Raw genomic sequence first — 25,018 nt, 5'->3', positions numbered from 1 at the left:
TTACACATTATGGTTGTGGGAAAAATAATAAAAATGTTGACTTACTGCAGGCATTTGCTGTTCCTGTGTTGTCAGCTGGAAAAAAAAAATTTTTTTTTTTACACATTTTTTTTGAAAGACAAATGTTTCAAATTAATGAAAAAAAAATTCATTGTTCAGAAGCAGAGATATAAAGAAGTAAAGTTGCTAATTCAGGAAAAATTAGGGGCTTGCTGAAATTTTGCTCAAACATCATTGTTTGGTGTGCGACCATGTACTGGTGGCTCAGTTGGTTGAGCAGCGGGCTGTCACGCGGGAGGTCGTGAGTTCAACTCCGGCCGGACCAACACTTAGGGTCTTTAAATATCTGAGGAGAAAGTGCTGCCTTTGTAATTACATCTGCAAATGGTTAGACTCTCTAGTTCTTCTGTGGTGTATTATGTTGGGAGGATAAATGCACGGAGATGTTAGCTACAGCAAGCTACCCTAAAATCTGAGGGTAAAGAAAGATATATGATGTGATGATATGATCACATAAGTCAATCTTGATGTTTCCATTCAGTGGTAAAGTCCCTCACAGACACAAATTTTATGTTGATTAACAACCTTGTCCATGAATATTATGTGCTGTTGAATTTACAGCCAGTTGCAGATGCTTTTTTCTATATATTTATTGGCAAATTCTTCAATTATTGTATTCTCTAAGTTTTTATGTACAGAATTAGAAACATGAGAAAATGCAGTCTAGCAGGCAGTTAATTCTTTGGTTATATTCTTTTTATTGATTTTTCTACAGTTGGAATTGCACGTTTTCTTCTCCAGGAATTCCTACTTCTGATCAGGGTGTTTGAATACGTTATCAGAAAGAAGTGAAGATTCCAATTTTTCTAATACCACATGATACAGCGACGTGATTCTTTCCATGACATTTTCAAGACCTTTGACTGCGGCTAGGTCTCTTCTCGGGGAGGATACCCGAACTCGAGTGAGCGGTGGACATCGAGCCTAGTCATGGATACAACTTTGTATATTCAATAATGCAGGTAAGCAAATTCTGGGCAGCGTTTCAGAGGAGAGTGTTACTTCTATATCACATGACTACCTTATTTGATTCTTACATTCATCCTACCATGTGAGCCTTCTTGGTTTAACATTTCCAAACCTCAAGTCTTTCTGTTTTTTTCTGTTCAGCAATTTGATCTTTCCCCCTGCTTTATTTTGTATCTTATGTTTTCCCTATGAGTTTATTGTAATGTCTTTAATAGTTTTTCTTAATAAAATATGAGCAGGAAATTGCTGCCTGTGGCATCTCTTCAGCCCTGTTAGGAAGGGAGCATACTGATACTTTTCTATTCCATTGTTGCCAGAAATAGTTGGTGTGGTGATGTTATTTAAAATATCCCGTAAATTGAATAAATTATGGATAAAGGTTAAATGTTTGCATGTGCGTAGATGTTTATAAATTGCACTCTCTTTATCAGTAACAGCGTGTTCACGTCTTTGGGTAAGAAGGGTTCTGTCAGTTTTGCCAATGTATAATGATTGGCAACTGGGATAAATGAATTATTTTGTAGATAACGTGTGATTTGTTTTAAAGTGGCACTTTTTTGTTGTTAGTGTAGAAGAGCAATTTTGTAGTTTTCTTGTGGATTCTGAACTGGATGTTAGGTTTTTTTTAGGTGTCTGTGCAGCTTTCGTTTAAAGGAATGTAGCAGTTGTGATGTTTTCTTGCCAATATAGGGAATAGAAAGTCAAATGGTGACGGGTTCTTCTTTGTCTTTAGAGTTGTTGGTTGTTGTGTGTTTCTTGTTGAAGGTGTTGGAGGAGAAGTGGCGAATAAGTGTATGAGCAATATGCGAGAGAAAGCTTTTCCATGAGGTGATTTTTTTTAGAAGTTTTAGTTCTAATTTTAACGATATTGGGGGAGCAAATTCTATGGATGTAGTCGACTAGTGCTCTGATCCAAGAAATTTTGTGACGCCAAGGAATGAAACTGTCAAAGTTGGTGTATTGACTAGAGAAGGTGTTTTTTCGGAGATTCCAATGCCATTGGGTGAGATGTCAATATTCAGAAATTGCAGGGTGGTGTTTTCAAACAAGTCATAAGTAAAGTGACGTTCTTGTTAAACTTATGAAAGTAGTCTAAGATTACATTGATTGTATCAGGTTTAATTCGCATGTCGTCAATATTTCTACAGTAGAATGTTATCAATTTATGGTCAATGAGAGGTTTGACGATTATCTGTTCAAAATTTGTCATAATAATCAATTAATGTTAGTCGGTACCATGCTGACCCCATCAGTTTGTTCGAATAATTTGTTGTTACATGAGAACACAGTTTTAGTACAGGTATCAAGAATTAGCTTATGAAGTGTAGATTTCTTGAGCGTTGTGTCGATCACTTCTTGTTAAAGATTCTCTCCAAAAAAATAAGTACAGGTATCAAGAATTAGCTTACGAAGCGTAGATTTCTTGAGCTTTGTGTCAATGAGCTTTTTGCTAATAAAAGATTCTCTCCAAAATAGTATTGAGAATCTGTTGGAGAGGAACATTTGTGAAAAGCGATTTCACATCGAGGGAAACAAATTTGTAGTCTTAAATAAACAGCTCTAGAGGTATTGATTTGATTCGATTGGCTGCGTCAAAAGTATCCTTTAAAGTGAATTCGTTCTGGGTGAGTGGCTGCAAGAGTTTGCTTATATATTTACCAACAGAGTAGTGTGCACATTAAGATCATTAAGAAGCTACAAATCACCACTATTATTTCAAAACCAGATAAAGGAGAAGGTGTACGTCCTGATTCTCAAAGACAACTATGTGAAATCAATGAACAGTCTTCTCTGATCGTAGAAAGTTTAAAACCATGAATACTGATCCAATCGCTGCGTTACTGCTGTTCAGTGACATCTCCGCTCCCTCGTTAAATGTGGCTAACTGGGACAAACACACGTACAAGAAAATTCACCCATGGAATGTTAGACCTGCCCGTGTTCATGGCCTTCCTAAGATCCACAAACTGTTTGACTGCTTATCAAAGTTGCGCCTTATAATTGACACCACAGGCATTATGCACTACTTTGTTGGTAAATATATAAGCGAACTTTTGCAGCCACGTACTCAGAACGAATTCACTTTAAAGGATACTTTTGATGTAGTGAATTGAATCAAATCAATACCTCTAAATCTGTTTATTCAAGGCTACAAGTTTGTCTCCCTCGATATGGAATTGCTTTTCACAAATATTACTCTCCAACAATACTATTTTAGAGAGAATCTTTAGCAAAAAGCTGATTGATACAAAGCTCAAGAAATCTACGCTTTGTAAGCTAATTCTTGATACCTGTAGTAAAACTGTGTTCTCATGTAACAACAAATTATTCGAACAAACTGATGGGGTGAGCATGAGTCTCTGTAGGTCTAGTACTGGCCAACATTATTATGACAGACTTTGAACAGATAGTTGTCAAACCTCTTATTGAGTATAAATATATTATTGATAACATTCTACTGTAGATATGTTGACGACATGCTACTCCTAATTAAATCTGATATAAGTTTGACAAGAATATACGCTTCACTTATGACTTGTTTGAAAACATCACCCTCACTTTCTGAGTATTAACATCTCACCTAATGGGATTGGAATCTAGTGAAAAGACAATCTTCTCTGGTCAATATATTAACTTTAACAGTTTCGTTCCTTGACGTCACAAAATTTCTTGGATCAGAATACTAGTCGACCACATCCATAGAATCTGCTTACCCAATATGGTTAAATAAGGTTTAGTTCTAATTATTAGAACTAAACCTTCTAAAAAAGATCACTTCATAGAACAGTCATTGCTTCTCCTCTAATGCTCTCAACAAGAACCACAGAACAGGCAACAACTCTAAAAACAAAGATGATTGCAACTTCGAATGAGGCCTAACACTACTGTGAAGTTTTTTGTACCCAATTATTCCATCAGGGATCAACCCTAGTATTGGAATTGGGCCCACACAAGGACAATTCCAATATTAGGGTTGATCCCTGATGGAATAATTGGGTACAAAAAACTTCACAGTAGTGTTAGGCCTCATTCGAACTTGGAATCATTACTACAAAATGCTACTGAAGGACAACAACTAGCGATTACCTAAAATTAGGCTTGGGCCGAGCCGAATTTGTCCTTGTGAATAACATCTCACATACTCACGGCCAGCTCCCGTTCTGGCCTTGTAGCTCAGTCGGTAGAGCAGCGGTGATCTAATGCGAAGGTCGTGGGTTCAAATCCCACCCTGGTCAGAGTTTTTCTCTGTCCTTGTGTGGGCCCAATTCGAATACTAGGTTAATCCCTGATGGGAATAATTGGGTACAAAAAGCTTCACAGTAGTGTTAGGCCTCATTCGCACTTGGAATCATTACTACAAAATGCTACTGAAGGACAACAACTAGCGATATGGTAAAGTTCATGGTACTAATAAGTTATACTATCTGAAAACTGATTCACCATCATTTTTCTTTGTTTTTCAGTGGCTGATTATCAAAATTTATCCCATCTGTTCCTTATAGGGGTAATTGCCATTATGTGTATATGGATGCAGATATGAAAATGTTGTTTTTTTGGTTATCATTTACTTTTGCAAGTTGTACTGTTTGCAAACTCACCATCATTCACTTCATTGATCTCCATTCTTTGCTGATCAATATTTCTGTCATCTGGTAAAAAAGTAGTGGCAACTATTTTTTATATAATAATAATAATATTGTTGTGATTCATGTGTATACATTGTAGTGTATGGATGCAGGTATCAAAGTATTGTTTTTTTTGATATCATTTTACTTTTAATTTTTACTATGAAATTACTTATTCAAAATTTTAGTTGTTACTTTTAGAATATTCTAAAGTCCATGATAGTAATAACAAGTTGTTCTGTCTGCAAACTGACTTACCATGATCATTTATTTCATTTTCTAATGGCTGCTCATTAAAATAATTTGTCTCATCTGTGAAAAAAGTAACATTCCTGATTATAGTTCAGTAATTTGTAAGAAGAAAGACTTTTGTTTCTTGTTATGTCATGAGAATATACTAAGTTGAACTATTTTATGAGAAGGCTGTTGGTGTCAATAAATGATGAGAGTTATTACTTACAGGTAGCCATGTAACTGTTATCATTTGAAATTTCAGTGGAGTTTAACAAGAATGGTTGTTTCAGATCATTATTTATTGAAAACAAATGAAGAAATGTAACTATCAATATTATCAAAAAGGAAGACTAGGAAGAGATTGTGAAATTAAAAGGGTCTAGTATTAAAGTAAAATTATATATCATTATTTATGAAGATAATAGGATCGTAACAAGGTGTATTTTTTTGTGACTGATTCCATATTTTTACCCAAATTTAATGAGAATTTTGATCCCTGATTCTATGCAAAATACTGCTGATCCCGATCTTCATCTCATGTGTTGTGATTTCAGATCCCAGGGCTGTGATCTCTGATCCTGTATACCTAGTGATGACCTTGAAGATAACTTACATGTTACACTACCGTCACTTGATGTACTAGCATCTTGGTTGTAATCTGAAAAAAACAACAACAATGATTTATTCATAATTGAATGAACAAAATTTGAAAGAAACAAAATATACCAAGTGAGCTATTTTACAAGAAAAACTTTTGGTGTCAATAAATGACAGTAGCTATTACTTACAGGAAGCCATGCAACTGTCATCATTCGAAACTTCAGTGGAGTTTAACAAGAATGGTCGTCTCAGACTATTGTCTAATGAAAACAAATGAACAAATCTAACTATTAATATTATGAATAAGGAAGCCTAAATAGGAGATTGTAAAAAAAAGGGTCTAGTTAAAGTAAATTATATATCATTATTTTATGAAGATAACAGGGTCGTAATAAGGTACATTTTTTTGTAACTAATTCATATTTTTTACGCAAAAATAATGAGAATTTTTGATCCCTGAACCCACAAAAAAATTTGATCCCGATCCTGATGTCACGTGTTGTGATTCCAGATCCCAGAGCTGTGATTCTTGATCCCATATACCTCGTTATGACCCTGAAGATAACTTACATGTTACACGTGATGTACTAGTATCTTGGTTGTAATCTGAAAAAAAAAAACAATGCAATTCATTCATTTGAAAGAAACAAATATACCAAGTGGAACTATTTTACGAGCTAACAGGGAAAGGTTGGTGTCATTGGAAATACAATGCCGTGTAGCTACTTGTATTTTAAACAGAGAACAAATTTAACTGAATAGAGTGTAAATGTGAAGTGCAAGATTTCAATAATGAACCATGTGAGCGTTAGCCCTACAATGAAGCAAAGCTTGTAGCTCAGTCATATAGAGCAAATAAGTAGGATACGGGATATAACCCGAAGGTCGTGGGTTCAAGTTTAAAAAACCCTGGTCAGAGTTTTTTCTATGTCCTGTATCATTGGGCCCATTTATCTGTAGGGCTAACGCTCACAGGGTTGTAATATTACAAGGGATTGATTTGAAAAATTTTGCACTTCACATTACACTCTATTCAGTAACTCTGTTTAAAATATAAGTGTCTAGTTAAGTAAAATTATATAATTTGTATAAATGAAGATAACTTTTCCCTGTACTTGTACATGTTTTATCCTGCCGTGATGTCAACATCTTCACTTCCACGGATCTCCCGTCTGACCTGTGAGCTCATGTCGGTAGAGCGGCGGAGATCTAACCCGAAGGTCGTTGGTTCATTTGAAAATTCCCACCCTGGAAGAGTTTTTCTCTGTACTTGTGTGGGCCACATTATCCTTCTGTAGGGCTAACTGAAAAAAAACATGGTTCATAAAATGGGATTGATCATTCTTTGCACTTCACATTACACTCTATTCAGTTAACTCTTATTTTAAGAGAAGACTATTGGTGTCAATAAATGAAGGCAGCATGTAACTGTTGTCATTGGAAACTTCAGTGGACTTTAGCAAGAATGGTTGTCTCAGATCATTATCTATAGATTGAAAACAAATGAACAAATTTAGCTATTAATATTATGAATAAGGAAGACTAAAATTAGGAAATTGTGAAATAAAAAAGGGTCTAGTTAAGTAAAAATTATATTATCATTACTTATGAAGATAACTTACATGTTACACTTGATGTACTTCTAGTATCATGTTTGTAACCTGAAAGAAAAGCAATAAGTCATTCATTTGAAAGAGAAACAAAATATGCTAAGTGGAACTATTTTACAAAAAGACTTAGCATCAATAAATGATGGCAGCTATAATAATTATTGTAGCTATTACTTACAAGGAGTCATGTGACTGTTGTCATTTGAAAATTGAGTGGAGTTCAGTAAAATGGTTGTTTCAGATCATTATCTATTGAAAACAAATGAAGACATCTAACTATCAATATTGTGAATAAAGGAAGACTAAATATTAGGAAATTGTGAAATAAAAAAGGGTTTAGTTAAGTAAAAATAATTAAATATCATTTATGAAGACAACTTACATGTTACACTCAAGTGTAACATGCAAGTTATTTTTATATGTAGTAGTATTGTGGTTGTAATCTGAAAAAAAAACAATTCATTCATTTGAAAGAAACAATATATACTAAGTGGAATTATTTTATGAGAAAATTGTTGGTGTCAATAAATGATGGCAGCTATTACTTACTGGGAGCCATGTAACTATCATTTGAAACCTTAGTGGAGTTTTAGCAAGAATGGTTTCAGATCATTACCTATAGAAAACAAATGAACAAATCTAACTATTAATATTATGAATAAGGAAGACTAAATAGGAAATTGTGAACTCAAAAAGAGTCTACATGTAGTTAAGTAGTAAAATTATATATCATTATTTATGAACTCAAGATAACTTACATGTTACAGTTGATGAACTAGTATCTTGGTTGAAATCTAAAGAATAAAGAATAAATCGTTCATTTGAAAGAAACAAAATTTGTCAGAGAATTCATGGTGATGACAAGTTCTAAGCTGACTCAAATCTGTTATGCATTTGGTGAATATTGTTATTAATAAATAACTGTTGATTAGGATGATTTTGTTAAAGATTTTGTAGTTTCCATATTATTAAATGCCAGCAGTATTTGTTGTTTGCATGACTGTACAATCCTTTATACCGTGACAAGCTAGTCCTTATAAGTACTGCAATACAAAAGTGTATTTTATCTATGTAACCAATGCCCTTGTATAAAAAGAGGAGAGATCAACTTTTAAAAAGTGAGTGACGACAGATTACAGCATCAAGAGACCAACATTTATAAAATATATTATTAATCTACATGTATTTGTATAAGTTAATTAGGAAATTATATGCAGCAATTTCTGGAATCTAACACTTCGAATGGCACATGTAGAGAGCGGCAGGTACAAAACACAGGTCACAGGTCATTATTTAACTTATACAGAAAGTATGCTAAACATTTATAAAAGGTAACCTTAGGACTAGTTAGGTCTAAATAAAAGTATCCTAAACATTCAAAAAAGCTAATTTTAGGCCTAATTAAGCCTAAAGAAAAGTTTTTGGGCCTAACATTAGCTTTGATGAATGTTTAGGATACTTTCTTTATAGGTAAAACAATGATCGGTGACTTGTGCCCTGCATTTTGTACCTGCTGATGTAGAGAGACTTAAAACAAAAGAATCACTGGTTTGGGCTTGGCTTGGGAGTGAGGACAAAAAATCGACGGTACATCTAAAATGTTACTGATAAAGTTAGCTTAACTAGAACTTACAACTGGAAAAAGACAAGAGCATACTAGATATTTGCAATGCAAAGCATATCGAGAGACATTTGAAGGGATTAAAGAGTATTGTTACATGTAGTAGTGCAAATAATGCAAAAAATATCGTACAGGAAAAATAATTGAAAGTGCCAATGATTGGGGTTGTGGAAATATAAATTTCCGCTTGTGCTGATTGCTGGCAGAGTCTAAAGAGAAAACTGAAGAAAGGTTAAAGAAACAGGAATTCGATTTTCTAAAAGAATTTTTCGAAGTGAAGATGCATTATCAAAAGGAGGTTCAAGTTGAAACTATGATTGAAATGCAGGGGAGGACAGAATAAACAATAAGGGAATAATGGAGCTACGGTAAAGTTGCCTGAAGTATTATCAATCACTAAGTTTGATAGCTGATACTAAGACTGAGTGAGGTTCTGGGGACAGTGCCATGAAATGATGGATAAATCTGACGTAGCTGGAATCAGCAAATTTTCATTTGTCAAAAAATTTGTAAGCAGAAATTGATAGATTGCCCTTCATAGCTGGGGGTACAACTGAGCAAGAAGCTTTCTAGAAGAAAAAAATGGAAAAGAAATCGAAGTAATATGTCAAACCTTATGTCAAGAACATCTTAGCCCTATCCAATATTGATGGATGCAACACCAAGAAAATTTATGTATTTTTAATTATAAGCTATTTGTACTTTTTGACATCCAATCACTAGAAACCTATGGAAGGCTAAACACACACAGTACATGGATATATTGTGATAGTACAGAACAAACTATCAGGCATCAGAGGTTACATGTATGTATTGTGTGAGGTATGAGAAAGAGTGGAAAAAGTGGGATTTACTAAACTATGCAAAGCCCTATAAATGTAAGCATGAAAAAATCCTGCTCTTGATCGAGTGCTACAAGCAAAGAGAGATCGTACAGGAGGAGAGAGGAAATGTTAATCACCAGAAACATGAAGATGTGTCTATTGCAATAAAATGACCTACAGGTCAAATGATTGAAGGAAGCAAATCAACACCAACAAAAGGAGAAGATTACTAGCAAATAGTGTGTCTTTGTTTAGTATATATTTGAAAGCCACGAACCCAGCAGCACATTGCTTTAGCAAAAGATCATACAAAGTTGTGGAATATGGCCAATATCGCTGATTATTAGTAGTGAAGATAATGATGTCAAACAACTTTCAGTTCATTTTGTGCAGGGAGGAGGCAAATATGGGTAAGTTAAAACCCAAATTGCCCCTAGGATCAGAAAGGAGATACAACGTGTTGCTCAGCTAGTACACTAAATTGGGATGATTTCTGATATTACTTCATCAAGATTTTGACAAAAAGCAAATGATTTAGATACAGATTAGTCATCTTGACTATGAATTAAGAACTAATTGTAGGTTACACATGCATGCTTGGACTTTCCAATTCTGCATTACATGAGAAGTCACTTGTTTACCAAGAATTCAAAAAATAGTCTGTGCAAGATGAGGAGGAATAGTATGAAATTGGACTGCCATAATGTACAAACCACCTTCCTCTCCCTAATAACAAGCAAGGGAGTCTGTTCATTGGACAGTGTAACAAAAAAATTGATGCATGAAGGACTGACAGCAGATAACAATGAGTAACAGGAACTTGACATTAAAGAGCTACCCACTAAGAATATCATTGGAGTTCAATGTTACATTCCTCACAAAAGTATATTCCATGAGAATGTCACAACAAAATTACATACAATTGGTCCTATAAAACAAGTTGTTGTATGTTCTTAGAAGACAGATTCTGACCTGTGTTTCTGCCAGCGACCTATAATCTGTTTTTTTTTCACAAATATGAATCAAAAAGAGACAGTAACTTCGAGAGCAGTAATAAATTAGCCTGAAAATATCTGCTAGTCTACGCAAGCTTTATTCAGTTTGACATGCTCCCCTTCCTTGCTTGAAAAAGGGTCAGAACAATGTGTAGAATCATGACAGGAGAGAGAATTAGAAGTAGTGACAGAGTTTCATAAAAGCCTTTACATGTGACAAGAAAGTGACAGAACTTATAACTCTTGCTGACAGAAGTGTTGCTGAACCCCATCTGAAGGAAATGTGTAGTAGTACCAGCGTGTGTATGGATCAGTAAGATTTCAAATGAAAACAAACAACAGAAGAGAAAAGTAAAAGACAAAAGAAATTCACCTTATTTATTGCAAGAAAATGTTAAGATAAATAACTATGAAAAGAAGGGAAGACAAGGAGGGTATGTGTGAAAGAATGTCAGGATGCTGTTTTTTTTTGCAATTTTTTGTATTCAGATCCAATTAAATAGGCTAGCTAGAATTAAATTTTCATCAATCACCAACTTATTGTGGTTGAATTCAACATTTTTGAGGTGTCACATAAATCCCAAACTCGCCAACAATGTCGTATTTTTGATTTGACTGATTCAACATGTTTGAATAGAAATTTATTTGGAATTGATTTGCAACAATTTTTGATTTTTCTCACAGATATGTTGTAAAAAAATTCTAGGGGATTTTTCGAATTTTGATGTTTTGAGAATATATTAATTAGAACTATTTTAGAATAAGATTAAGATTGTTGGTGTTAACAAATGATGGCTCATTCATGGCTTGACTCCATAAAAGTTAAGGTTTCCATTATTTGATCATTCAACCTTCAAAAATTGGCTACATTTTATTGACTGACTTTTCATTTTACATCTACATTTATATATTCTATTTTTTTGATATCAATAGACATGTTTGCATGAATTATTATATAAAGTTAAGTTATAGTGATAACAAAAATTGTTAATAACAAAAATAATACTAGTAGTAGTAGTAGTAGTAGTAGTAGTAGTAGTAGTAGTAGTAGTAGTAGTAGTAGTAGTAGTAGTAATAGTAGTATCATAACATTATTATACTTACGTGTTTGTTTGTTGTAAAATTGTTGGCGTCCTCTTCTTGCTAAGTCTTAAATCAGGTTTTAAAAATTTCTTCATAAATATAAAGCATCAAAGGTATTTCTAATAGACCTTTTCGGCTTGTACATTTTGTTTTCCCAATACAGATCATGTGATAATACTCAGGAGGTTTGGTCTTTTGTTTTGTTCATTAGAATGAGGCATGCAAGCATGAATATGCCTGCATGCACTTTTTTTAATAAACAAAAACAAAGGACCAAGTTTCCTGAGTATTATCACATGATTTGTATTGGGAAAATAAAATGTACAAGCTGAAAAGGTCTATTGGTATTAAGGAGGTTCGAAAGGGTTTTTCACTGCAGCAGCTATAGTGTTTATGAAATCATGAAAGATCCAAAAAAAAGATGTTTCATATTGTAGGCAAACTATAAATATCTCTACAATTCTATTATTGGGTAATACTTTAAGCATACTTATGATATCATACCAGTCACTATAGCAACATGCCAGGTCCGCAAAAAGGCCCTCTATATTTTTGTTTTTGAAAATTATCTGAAAAACTAAGTTGGTAACCTAACCCTAACTGTAAACTTTTAGACTTCTTAGAGAGTATGACAAAACGTTATCTACTATAATTTAACATACATAAAAGAGGGTGTTTTATGGTTCACACAGAAAATTATACTACATAACTCTCCCTCAAATTTTTGTATTTTAAGTGTCATTGTGAATAATACGTACAAGATAGATCACAAAGCAAAATTTCAAGATAAAGACAAATTTTTTCTATTAGTTTTATTTCCAGTTGGTATTTTTACTTCTGGTCTGTTGCACACATTAGTTTTGGTACAAATTTGATTCATTCAGCACATGCTTGTTTCTTACTTATGATGTTTGCATATTATGTGCAGGTGCACAGCTAAAAATTGTTTCGAACCTCCTTAAAGTGAAAACTAATTTAAATATGTAGTGGTACTTTTCAGTAATTTGTAAATTATATTCTTATACAATATTTTTAATTAAATTCATATTGGTAATACTGTAAAATGTTTTTTGCTACATTCATAGGTGCCACTGCGCACCGGTGGCTCAGTTGGTTGAGCATGTCATGCAGGAGGTCGTGAGTTTAATTCCAGCTGGACCAACACTCAAGGTCTTTAAATAACTGAGGAGAAAGTGCTGCCTTTGTAACTACATCTGCAAATGGTTAGACTTTCAAGTCTTCTCGGATAAGGACGATAAGCTGGAGGTCCTGTCTCACAACCCTTCAATGTTAATAATCATATGGGACGTAAAAGAACCCATACACTTGTCGATAAGAGTAGGGCATGTAGTTCCCGGTGTTGTGGTGTGTCTTCTGTTGTGTATCATAGTTGGGAGGGTAAAAAAAGGGGCCACAGTAATTGGCGCAAGCTGTTGTTGTGCTCTGCCAGCTTGACTGGCAAAGTTAATAAAATAAAATAAAGTGTGAGCATGGCCAACAAAAATGTAAGGATTTGTATGGGAATCCCTAAAAAAGTTCAAGAAGATAATTATACATGTATGACAAAGTTCTCAATCAAACAGCCTAATCTTATTGCCAACATGGGTAATTTCCTTCTTGTGTGGTTATTTTCCACATCCGATACGATTTAAGAAATTTCTCAATTTCGTGATGGTTAATGGTTATAATAAAATCCCAACACTAGAAACTAAATTCTCACATGCCACCAATTTGAGATAAATATTCCTTGATAAATCACATCACAATCAATTGACAAAAATTGAACTTTCATCTCAACCCACCATTAATGCAGTAGTAGTTCTGTGAGCGACTTCAGGTGGTAATATTGCAGAAAAAACAGTTTTGTGAATGTACACTTTCACACAAAAGTAGCCACAGCTTCGACTGTGATTGATAACAAACTGAGCTTTATCATGATGGCAGACTGTAGTTTTTGTCAACCACAGATTTCTTCATTCCGTTGGGTCCAGACATGCCATTCACTCCATTGTGTCATCCAACTACGTTGGAAATAAGGTTAGGCTTTTTTTATTGACAATTTTTTCATATAAATATCTTCTTGAGTTTTTATTAGGATTCCTATACAAATTTTATATTTTTGTCAGCCATGATCACACTGAACTTGGGGCGCCTGTGCTAGATTTTAATCTTGAATATTATTATGTTGATTCAATTGATGTATAAATTATAACACTCTAACAATATTTCTTACATCAAAAATTGTAATGAATTGATTCAAACAGTGCATTAGTCAACATGGAACCTCATAGTAGAGTTCAAGCAAAAAAACTCATACTCACTACACCATAAATAAAGCAACTCTTTGAAAACTTTGTTTGTGTAATGATTATTTTGCAATCATTTGGAGCCATACTAAAATTACTTTTACTACTTTTTAGTTGATGACAAAAATGTTATTGATTACCGCATTACAATCTCAGTAGTGTTGAGTATGAAAATTTTTTTTTTAAAGTCTGCTAGAACAAAAAAGTCTTGTTTTTAAAAACAAACATCCCTTGCATCAGGTAGACCAGGGTCAAACCTGGCTAAAAGCTGGGGTGAGCCTGGCTTGTGGCCAGGGAATAAAAAAAAACCGGGAAACCATGGCCACAAGGCCAGCCTGGCCTAGCGTTGCTGGGGCCAAAATTGAAAGGGAAAAGCGAAAAAACAAATGGTCTGCATGATTGGGAAAGGCCATGGCTGGTCAGGGTCAAAACTGGCAAGTCATTAGCCTTGGAAGGAACTTATTAGCAGAAAATTTAAAGTTTGGGCTGCAATACAACTTATAGCACTGGCCAGGCCGGCTAGGGACCAAAAATTGGTCAAGCTTGCTAAGAAAATTTTGGCGAGGCAGACACTGCCATGTTATTTTTAATAATTAATTGTAAATATTAAACAAAGACAGTTCAATTAAGCCTAACAACCCTTACCAAACCTGTTGATATAGGCCATACATGGGCCACGTGTGGAGATGATATGGCATAACCTATGGGCACTCCATGGACAATACAATTATTGAATTTGGTATGAGCTACTGCATTCCATATGAAACCCATACTTGGCAGTCTGTCTTCATTTAGTTATAACTTTATTGTCTAAAACTATGGAATTGCTACATATTTGGTAGCATTCTTTAGATACCCCATATGATTTAGTATAGGAATGATATGGCTCAGGCCCATACCAATACCTCATGATCTCTGACCCCTCACTTTGGGAATGCTACACATTCAGTAACACTCCATCCAATCCCATGTTATCCAGGTACACTGGTAACTGATATGGGAATGCTATGGGGATGTGATAAAGTCCTGTACAATTCCCATATCATGCTGACCCATATATGATATGGAAATGATATGGCAAACTTCCATATAATCTGCGCATCATTGTCTAGGTACATGTATGCTGCATCTGATATGGGAATGAAATGACTTTTCACGCAATTCCTGTCTGTCCTATAAATTCAGTGAACAGCTGTGCTTCTTCTTAGTGTTGGACTACATTCAGTCAATTAACTGATCAGTTTTCTGAAGTAATAAGGTCATTTAATCAACATACAAATAAGTAGCACAGTTTTACATTCAGCTTCAATGGGTATTAATTTATATACAGGTTATTACATTTCAGCAACTGCAAAAACTAAAAAGGTTATAATATCCTGCTCCTGTAAAATAATATTCCAGCAAATTAGAGAGATGCTAGAAACTACAAAAAATCCATTACAGTCAAGCTATTAACAGTAACAGTAACAGTTACTACCATAGCTTACAAGCAAAAAAAAAATAGAATACAGAGTTCAAAGTAGTACTTAAACATTTAATTCATGATGTTTTAAAATTAAATATGAAAAAAGCTTTTAAACATAATTTTCAGATAAACCACAGAACTATATATTTGAGTCTGCAAAGAGAGATCCTTAAATACATCAGAGAATCCTTAAATACAGAATTGGGCTGCTAAGCATTTTTGTCTGCTGTAAAGGATGTGTTCCTGCTGTCCCATCAAAGATTTTTTTTCAGGAAGTGTCTCTTTATCCTCTTTCATGGCAACTTAAAAAAAATACAGTATATACAATATTAATATACTTCAATGAAACATATAGTGATTCCTCTAAATCACAGATCATTTCTATTACTGTAACAACTAAAGTGTGTGAACAGTAAACTCCTAAATCTGGATCTCTTTATGCACCAGTCATTTAAAACCCCCCCCCCCCCCCTGCAATTAGGGTTTAAGTGGGACATTTACCTTTTATGTAAGTGAAAGTGAGTGAAGTCCCCATTCCCGGGGACAAAAGTGAGTGGTGCATTCGTCCGCCCCTACTGTTCAACACATGGTACTCCCCTTTGTAAAACAACTTATCATTGCCAAGCGTAAACACTGGTTAAAAGACACTGTTCGCAGCAATGAAATAAACAGATTGATCTTTCAGCAGCCAGCAGATAACTTGCAAAGGCCTCAATGCACAACGAGTATGTCAAAATATCTTTATTGTAGTAGTTTCATTGATACTTTTGGATAAATTGACAATGGAAGACAACGGGCAACTATCACAGTAGTGTCAATTGCACAAATAATAGCAGGAATTGAAATTGTTTCAACTGATTCCAAGGCTGTTGCCTAACAGGAGCCCGGTAGCCTGGGACTCCCAAAGAATAGCTCTGGGCGCCTTATATATTAATTTTTCACAGCAACACCTTTCACTTCATATGTTGGGCTCCTAAGTTCTCAGCGTTTAGTTCTGAGGGCCCCTTTAAAATTCTCTGGGCAGCAGCCTTGGATTCAGCTAATTCATTTTGATTATTGCATATACAATGTGATTCGCCTCCCTATAAAAGTTAATTGATTCGGCTGATCAAAGGGTGCAGACCCTAACACAATTCACATGCGCTAATCGTCGATCAGTCATCATAAAATCAAAGGAGAAAATGAGTCCTATCCAGATGTACGTTCCACAATAACGAATAAAGAATATTTGCAAGACAGTGATGCCAAATACTGACGATTATTTAGAGTAATGGCTAATACGCTTTGCAAAATGTGAAAAAAATTAACGGGTCACCTCGCAGCTCTTACAAGGTCTCACCTGATTGGAGATCACCCTTGAGGTTTAACAAAAACAAATAACAGAAACAATGGACCCTAGGCCTAAAACAAAAGGGCCATTGTTTCTGTTACCCTAGGCCTAAAACAAAAGGGCCATTGTTTCTGTTATTTTCTTTTGTTACACCTCAAGGGTGGTCTCCAATCAGGTGAGACCTTGTAGGAGCTGCGAGGCTACCAAAATTAACCGGAATCCACGATCGCGTTTGTCAAGAAAGCGACAATAATGTATGCAAAATTACTATGACGAGCGAAAATGAAGACCCCTGACCAAGGAGTGACTGCCTCGTTTAATTTCCCCCGGTACGGAATGCGAAGACTGTGACTTCCAGCAAATTCCCCGCCTACCGGGAAACCAAAATGGAGTGTATATGAGGTGAAAGTCCCCGCAATCCCCCGCTAAGGCCCGAATTGGGAGGGGGGGGGGGGGGTGCGGGGATTTCAAATGACTGGTGCATTATTTTAACAAACGTCGATAACACCTTTCTTACGTTACGCATTTAGCATTTTTACGCGTACGAGAAGGAATCATTTGTCAATCATACACATATAACTTGCCGTATGAGCACTTCTCTTCTAAATCATTTGCTTCACCATTTGATCTAAAACTTCATTATTCTTCATTAAAGGTTTACCAATCTTTTTTACAGGGTTATAGATAGCATTTAAGCCAAATTAAGTATTCTTGCTTCACAGATTGACTCAAAGGTGTGAAAATGTGAATTATATATACAGGTAAACCGTTCTTCATTTTAAATACTTAAGGCATCAAATGAAATGTTGTTCCCTTGAAGTTAATACTTACCTTTTTACTTGAGTTGTTGTAAGCGTTTCCTTGCCTGGATCAGGATTTAAAGGCTACAGCGCGCCCATTCATTGGCTAGTTTATGGTCACATGACATCTAACAATGAAACTGTTTCCCGCCAAATGCCATGAGCGGGCAACATTGCGAAAACTATGACGTCAAACGGGAAACAGTTCACTGTTACCCCGAAATGTTGACCGCTGTTGCACGTGATCAGAGCGTGCAGTTGAAGGTGGCCTGATGTTGTCGCTGGAATCTTCCCGCTTCTTTCAAAAATGTTTGACCCATTTGTTTCCCTATATAACAAATCACTTAATGACTGGTCCCTCGGGAAACAGTTCATTTTGTTTCCCTCGAATCTCAATGTTTCCCTCGGCTGCGCCTCGGGGAAACATTGAGATTCTCGGGAAACAAAATGAACTGTTTCCCTCGGGACCAGTCATTAAGTGTAAGAGATTGGTTACCACTGACTGCTAACCAAAACCAAAGGACTCAGGACAGAGCTGCAAAACGACTGCGCATGTGCAAGATGTCATGACAACAAGAGCAAATTTCTGCTCCAACCTGGTGATGCGAGGTTCTGCTGTCGTTTTCTTTTCTTTTGGCACCAAACCCGCGAATGTTTCCTTCTTCTGCTTTCGCAAATTATAATTTGACACCTGCAGGTTTATATCGAGGTTTTTTTGCGAAGATATATCGAGAATAAGTTAAAACTTGTGTATATCCTGCGTGATCGGAGCAAAAATATTGACTCAAAGCGTTCTTCCCGAATCAAAGATCTGTCACGAAAGTTATTGTTTTTGCGGTCTATTTTACATCGTTTAATGTGCTATCTCTTTCCAAGAAGCTTCGTGTATCCTCCTTCAGTTATTTTTTGGACTGTGGCCCTTTTTGCAGAAAGTCTTGAATAATGAAAGGTGAGTAACGAATTTCATTCGTTTGATTTAATTACTCAGGTAGACAGCGCTTGCGATGCTTTTTGATTTCGTGAACAACAGTTAGTTGAACTTTAATTTCTTGGTTAGACTGTTTAGTGGTTTCAGCGGCTAACTGAGAGTTACACTGAACAGCTAACTGACTGAAAACCATTTTTGCAGCCGCCTATATAAACGCTCGTTCAACTCACCTTGTATTTTAAACATTTTTTCTAAATATAAGCTTACTGTATCATAATCTTACATAATCTTTCATGTAAGTGTCATTAAAACCAGCTGTGTCATTCATTTTGCAATAAATTTCAATAAGCAAGTTTGACATCAATGAAACATTATACAATGCTATGAAAAAATGAAACTATTTACAAGTATGAAATGTCATCACAATAACAGTAGAACTTCATAATGATTGCACATATGTACTCTAGTTCGTTGCATCAAGTGTTTGAATCCTCAAAACTGTAGCACACAGGAAATGCTACTCGTGTTTTTGCTCCAAGTGCAATCTTTCAGTCTCTTTTGATCAAACTTCAGCATGACAGGAGGAAGCTGTGTCCTGAACGTTTTTCTCATATGTTAACCAGTGCTTGCTGCATTTTATTACAAACAACTTTGCTCATCTATACCACTGTAACAAATAACAATTTCTCCTGTAACTTTGACCTCCACAGGCCTGTGAATGGACACGTCTGGAGGACGCAATACTGCTGCCAGGAATTTGCTGGTGTTCCACCAAGCACTATGCCATGTGAATTGCACAGGAAGAAATAAGTTTTGTCGGAACCTTTTTGGCGTGGACGTTATGATATTGTCTATCAAAAGTTCAGCTAGAGAAAAAGAAGATAATTTATTGGTCTTTAATCTTAATTTTTATCCTTCATTAACTTGACATGCAGTTAAGATGAACAAAATAGAATATTGCAGACTTTGCCTTAGCAGTAACAGTGGACTAATAATATGAAGCCATTGTGTCTTCTTGCAGTATTTTTTAATAAAATTATATAATTACATGTATGTACTCTGGAGCGACTACACTATTGCTACATGTAGATATACCTCAACTGCTTCGGCATTTTGTTCATAAAGATAGCTTTGGTGCCCCAAGGCTACATTTGTAGGTCATATTTGTATTTAAGCACAGTTCTAGGACTTTTTGAAAATCCCATAACTGGTACTGCTGCCAGACCAGTAAGTGAAAGACCAATTAAATAAGCATTAAGTCCACTTTGTTTTTGGAGAAGTGAAGTCTTCTGTGACCTACATGTAACGTGAAAAGTAATATGTTGTAAGTCTCTTAGGCTTAAGTGGTGGTTACTGATTGATTTAAAAAAAAATATTGCTTATAATTTTAAAAACCCCAATCATTAGCAAGGTACGTGTGTATATGTTGTTCCAAGACTTTGAAATGTAGTTTCTGTGTATATTTTACCTCAAGTACGAAATTACCGGTACCGTACTTATTCAGCTATAAGCCGAGCGATTTTTACACAAATCCTCAGTGAATTTGGGCAAATTTGAAAACGTAGAAGTGGTCTCGGCTTATAGCCGAGTATTTTTTGATAGAAGTTGTTGTTGGTGTAATATGGATTTTTATTACTTGGTGGCTCGTAAAGGAGCCGTTCGTGTTGTTATGTGATCGGGATCGATCTTATTGCTCGTCTTCTTCCTCGCTGTCTGTCTCGAATTCGTCGTCCATTTCCTCGTCTTCACTTTTTTTTTTGTTCTGGAATATTCTCGTCGAAGACTGCATCGTCTTCTGTGCCGTCGAGAGTGCGTTATAGAGGTGCCACAAGTCTTGAACGAACGCCTCACCATCTCCTGGAAATATCGCGCCAAGCCTGGTTTACCCATCGAAGGAACGAGGAGTCTGGGAACGAGATTGCACCCACACAGATCGTGTAAACAAGCTTGTCACATGACACCATAGCAAACTTGACAAAAACGCAAGTGGATTTCTTCTTGTAGCGACATTTTCCAAGCAAAAAAACCGTACGCATTAAAGGGAAAATCTTACCTTGAATTCTTTGCTCTGAAAACCACGCCAAAGGTCGTTGATCGAGCTCGGGATACGCTCCCCGATAAGCTCCCCGTTGAACAGATTTGCCTTATCTTTCCTCCAGCGACGGAACCATCGACTCGCTGATGCCGTATTCTCCGGCGATCTTGGAGTTATTTTCTACAGCTTCTGCTTCGGCGACTATTTTAAGTTTAAAGGCGCGAGGTTGTAAGGTTTCCAGTCGAATAACTTTTTATAAAACGCTTCGCTTGTACGAAGACACGTTTCCTGTGAGGTCACAATTGTTAATAATATTCGTCACCTCACGATCACGTTCGCTTGTTTGTTTCTTATCTTTCGTGTTCATTTGATTGCTTTGAGTATAAATTTTTCAGTCAATGTCAATTTGTATTTTAAATTACGAAAATTCCATAGTCGATAATACACATCAAGACCTAAAATGGGTCTCGGCTTATAGCCGAGTATTATGCATTTACAATTCGTGTCAATCAAGTTGATTTTTTCCAGAAGTTTGGGGTCTCGGCTTATAGCCGAGCACGGCTTGTAGCCGAATAAGTACGGTATATGCAATGGAGCGACGCTTGTTTTTTTTTTGCAGCCCTTGCCTTTCCTTGCTCTGAGCACTTTTCCTGTTGGTAATGAGGCTCATGATCCGTTGCTCACTAGAGTTCTGGTATCCTCCCAAGAATAGACTTCGGGATTTATTGATTGATAGATTTCGGGAGTGAGCGCTGACTCAATTCCCAAAACAGCAGCTGGTAATCGAGCCTAGTTGGTAATTGAATTCAGCAGTTGTGTGAACAGTGTTGGTGCATGTGTATTTCATCTGCCCCATAGATTGGTTTCCCACCACTGTTGTAGTGTTGATAGAGAGCTAGCTGGAAGCAGCCAAGAAGATCTTCAAATGATGAAGCTGGTAATGAAAAAAGGATGACATAAATATTTGGAATTACGAGGCCTAATCTTGTTACCTTAGGTTTTAATAGGTGCAGAACCAGTTACAAGTAAGTCGACACTCAACTTGATCCTCGATATTTGCGAAAATAGTGAATCAAGTTTCAATGCTCAGAGTCTCCCACGTTCCCAAATTTGACAGTACAGAGTTTCAAGTGTGTACCTATCAACAACTGAATTTGACTATTAGCCTTTCCTAACTCTGCCTTTCAATAGTTCATTTCTGATTGACATCTCCTTAAGTTGTTTTTCCCCAACTGTTCTCTAGGCTGCTGAAAACGTGACAGTTTCAAAATGTTAAGAATATATATTTGTCTCCTCCAAAATGGTTAAATTGCATTACCTTGCATTATGTGGTGGCCAGATGTATGGGATGCGGAGTAACTTACTCTCTGCAATTGTGATACATGATAAATAAGATCCTGCTTTCACATAAAAGGTCTCAGAAACGTTAAATGCAAGTATTTTTTTCAGAGGATGCACGTGTGGCACATGAATACAGGGTGAAATACCTTCTCAGGAGGAATGTAATCCCGTTTTTTCGTCTGCGGTTTTAGAACAGCTGTTACACCATCTAACTCCAGCACGGTAACCAGGAACTGTTGCTCCAATACGGTCAAATATTTGGTAAAGCCTCACTGGAATGTGTCATCGACTTAGCTCTGTTGAGTGTACAGGAAGTGGGCTTGCATAGAAACTATTTACTTCACTTCACGGCGAACCCTCGTACAGTGCCGAGTACATGCCCAAGAATTTGTGTCTCCACTAAGAAATCTGGCAATTCCGGGAGTAAATCTTCTCATTCTTCCGCTGCATTCTTCCCCTGCCCGTTTTTTTTAGTGGAACCAGCAGGTTTTTCCACCGCAAGTTTCTCACTGTCATGACACACACGGTCATTAAATGTAACGCAATCTACGCGACATGCATATTAGCATACCGTGTCTTCGCGGAAAACTGTGTTTTCGTGGCAAATTTTCTGCTGGTGTTTAGAAATAAAACACTGGGTGTTCAAAAGATATGTTGTGCCTCAATAACTGGACCAATTCTCACGAAAGTTTAAGGATACGTTTGCTGGTTGACTCTTGTCCTGGGTGGAAAAACCGGACGGCCTTTTAATTTTTTGAAAAACTCCGCCATTTTACGTATGTAAGTTGCTATGGTTTTATTTATCATCCCCAGTTTTCTTGCGCGCGCTTGTGACTTGCGCAGTCGTTTTGCAGTTCTGTCAGGACTCAGGACTTTAACATCTTCAGTTCCCACGGCCTGCTCCCGTCTGGCCTTGTAGCTCAGTCGGTGGAGCGGCGGAGATCTGGCCCGAAGGTCGTGGGTTCAATTCCCACCCTTGTCAGAGTTTTCTCTGTCCTTGTGTAGGCCCATTTCCAGTTTGGGGCCTATAAAGGACATTTGTTAAGCAAAGTATAGATATTACGAGTAGTGAATTAGCTCGAAAAATCTCGCATTCACATTGGCATGACTTTGAAATTAAGGCCAAACCTTGTTATACCTGAATTAAAGGTGAAGTTGAAGCTCATTTTTATCAAGTGTCCAGAATGATACTCTCTGAAATCCTTAAACGGGCACTTTTAAATTTGGATTATTGTCTTACTGACACATTCAGTACTATTGTGCAAAATTCTCAAGAATTCAACTCACTCAAGTGACCCTCAAGTTGAATCATTGAGTGAAATTCTTAAAGATTCCCATAAAATCCTAAATCACATTGCCCTTTTAGCTTTCACTTCCCAAAAATTAGGCCTGGAAATCCAGAAAAGCATGGCAAAGACTGGCTTATTAATCTTGGAAGGCCAGGCTTTTTGGCCAAACGGTGTGGCACTTTAAATTGCTTTAAAAACATGAACATAACAAGGCCAGGAACGCCAAGCTTTGATGGCCAAGGTTGCTGAAAAAGCTTGGCTGTGGCCGTGCTTGCCGGGCTTTACAAGGCCACATTTTCCCGGTAAGCCTGGCTAAAAACCCAGAAAGCCTGGCCTGGCCTGGCCTGCTTTTGCCAGGCTAGCCGGATTTTTGGCTGGGCTCCTGATGCAAGGGATAATGCCAACACATTCATAGTATCAACATACATGTACATGTCATGTAATAGTATTGATCAACATACATGTACATGTTATGTAATGCAATATGTCAAGCAACCATCAGTTAGTCATTAACTAATGTATCAATTAATGTGTCAACTAACACATTAATTGGAATTAGATTCATTACTTTTACCTTCACATGGACAATGGTAGTTGATGATTATTATTAAGGGTCATCATAATTTTAAGAATTGACATTTGGCAAAATAGTACATTAATTTTCCCAAACAACAAAAAATGAATTGTTTTCTCCTGATATGAAATAATGTATAAGAAGAATAGAAAGACAGTCCTTTGTAGCTCAAATATATTTCTTGAAAGAGCGTAGCAATATTATTCTTTCAAATTTAAACTTAGGTTTTATATAATATGTAAACCTTTCAGTTAGGACAATATATGAATAAGCGAATCATGAACACAAGTCATGCGAGCCATGATAATGACCCATGCAAGCCATCAGTATGAGTCATACGAGCCATGGCTGCGAGTCATGCAAGCCAACATGGCGAGCTATGTAAGTTAATATGCAGGTTATACAATTATTGAAAACTTATTGTTTTAAAAGAAATACTTAATAGACTTTGAAATGGTTGCTAAGACTTAAATGAAAAATTTGCATGGCTTGCTAGATTGCAGATTGTCCAGTCCCTACACCTTTAAATTCATCGAGTAGTTATAACCATGGTAATTTCTTTAAATTTTTTTGTGCAACCAATTTTTTTAAAATAAAGGATCAACAAAATAGAAAAATGCACGATATGATTTCTACATAAATTACAGGGTTGTCATTAAGTTTTGAAGCAGGTGTAGCACTCAAGATTTCACCCGTAACATGTAAATAAATGGTCAAAGGCCATGTAAAGGAAGGCCCGAAGGGGGGGTCTTGGGGCATGCTCCACCAGAAAAGTCTTCAAATTAGATGCTCGGAAATGCATTTTCCAGCCCTCTGAGGTGCAATCAATCAAAAAGTGATGAAAATAAAACAGGGCAAAAAGATAAACTTCACAATGAATAAAGATATTTACTAACCATGTGGAAATGGTCATGCATCACAGAACCTTGAAAAATGGTTAGTGGAATCCCATTTATATCAAGTACGATGCATTGATAATGATTTTGTTACTGAAAAAAATGGCGTCGGAATCCAACAACGATCGATCGGGGGTGTTCTCCAAAGGTTTCTTACAGAAAATGTTTGAATTGTTATTAAAAGCACGTCTTAGAATCAGGGACACAGACAACACAAGGCAGTAATTATATTTTCTGTAGAAGGTAAATGTTTATAAATAAATTTCAATTTGTTTTGCACCATAAATATTCATTCTGCAGCAACCATCACCCGTAACATTGACTGGGCTCAGCCGTAACAGGTGTTACGGGTTACGGCCCCTAATGACAGCCCTGAATTAAACTTTTTCTCAAAAGTCTAAAATATTTTTGAGTAATAATGCTTTTTTTCTC

General features: G+C 36.1%; 1 protein-coding gene and 2 long non-coding RNA genes across 4 annotated transcripts in view; 2 read left to right on the top strand and 1 right to left on the bottom strand.

The window, feature by feature from the left end:
* Positions 1-25,018, top strand: part of LOC138033756 (adhesion G protein-coupled receptor L4-like) — a 207,703-nt gene that overhangs the window by 27,929 nt on the left and 154,756 nt on the right. The gene's annotated exons all lie outside the window — the stretch shown is intronic.
* Positions 367-5,558, top strand: LOC138033647 (uncharacterized). Of its 2 annotated transcripts, none has more exons than XR_011128637.1 (4): positions 367-387; positions 776-1,022; positions 4,494-4,534; positions 5,444-5,558. It is a non-coding gene; the product is annotated as an uncharacterized lncRNA (long non-coding RNA). The 2 variants fall into 2 exon arrangements; XR_011128636.1 differs by lacking the exon at positions 367-387 and adding an exon at positions 439-478.
* LOC138033782 (uncharacterized) lies at positions 15,170-17,606 on the bottom strand. Its single transcript, XR_011128664.1, has 2 exons — positions 17,555-17,606; positions 15,170-15,695 (listed from the first exon to the last, which is right to left on the bottom strand). It is a non-coding gene; the product is annotated as an uncharacterized lncRNA (long non-coding RNA).

This window comes from Montipora capricornis, chromosome 14 (assembly GCF_036669925.1).
Source record: "Montipora capricornis isolate CH-2021 chromosome 14, ASM3666992v2, whole genome shotgun sequence".
Lineage (NCBI taxonomy): Eukaryota > Metazoa > Cnidaria > Anthozoa > Scleractinia > Acroporidae > Montipora > Montipora capricornis.
Note: the sequence above shows the minus strand (reverse complement) of the source record. Positions and strands in the feature narration are given on the sequence as shown.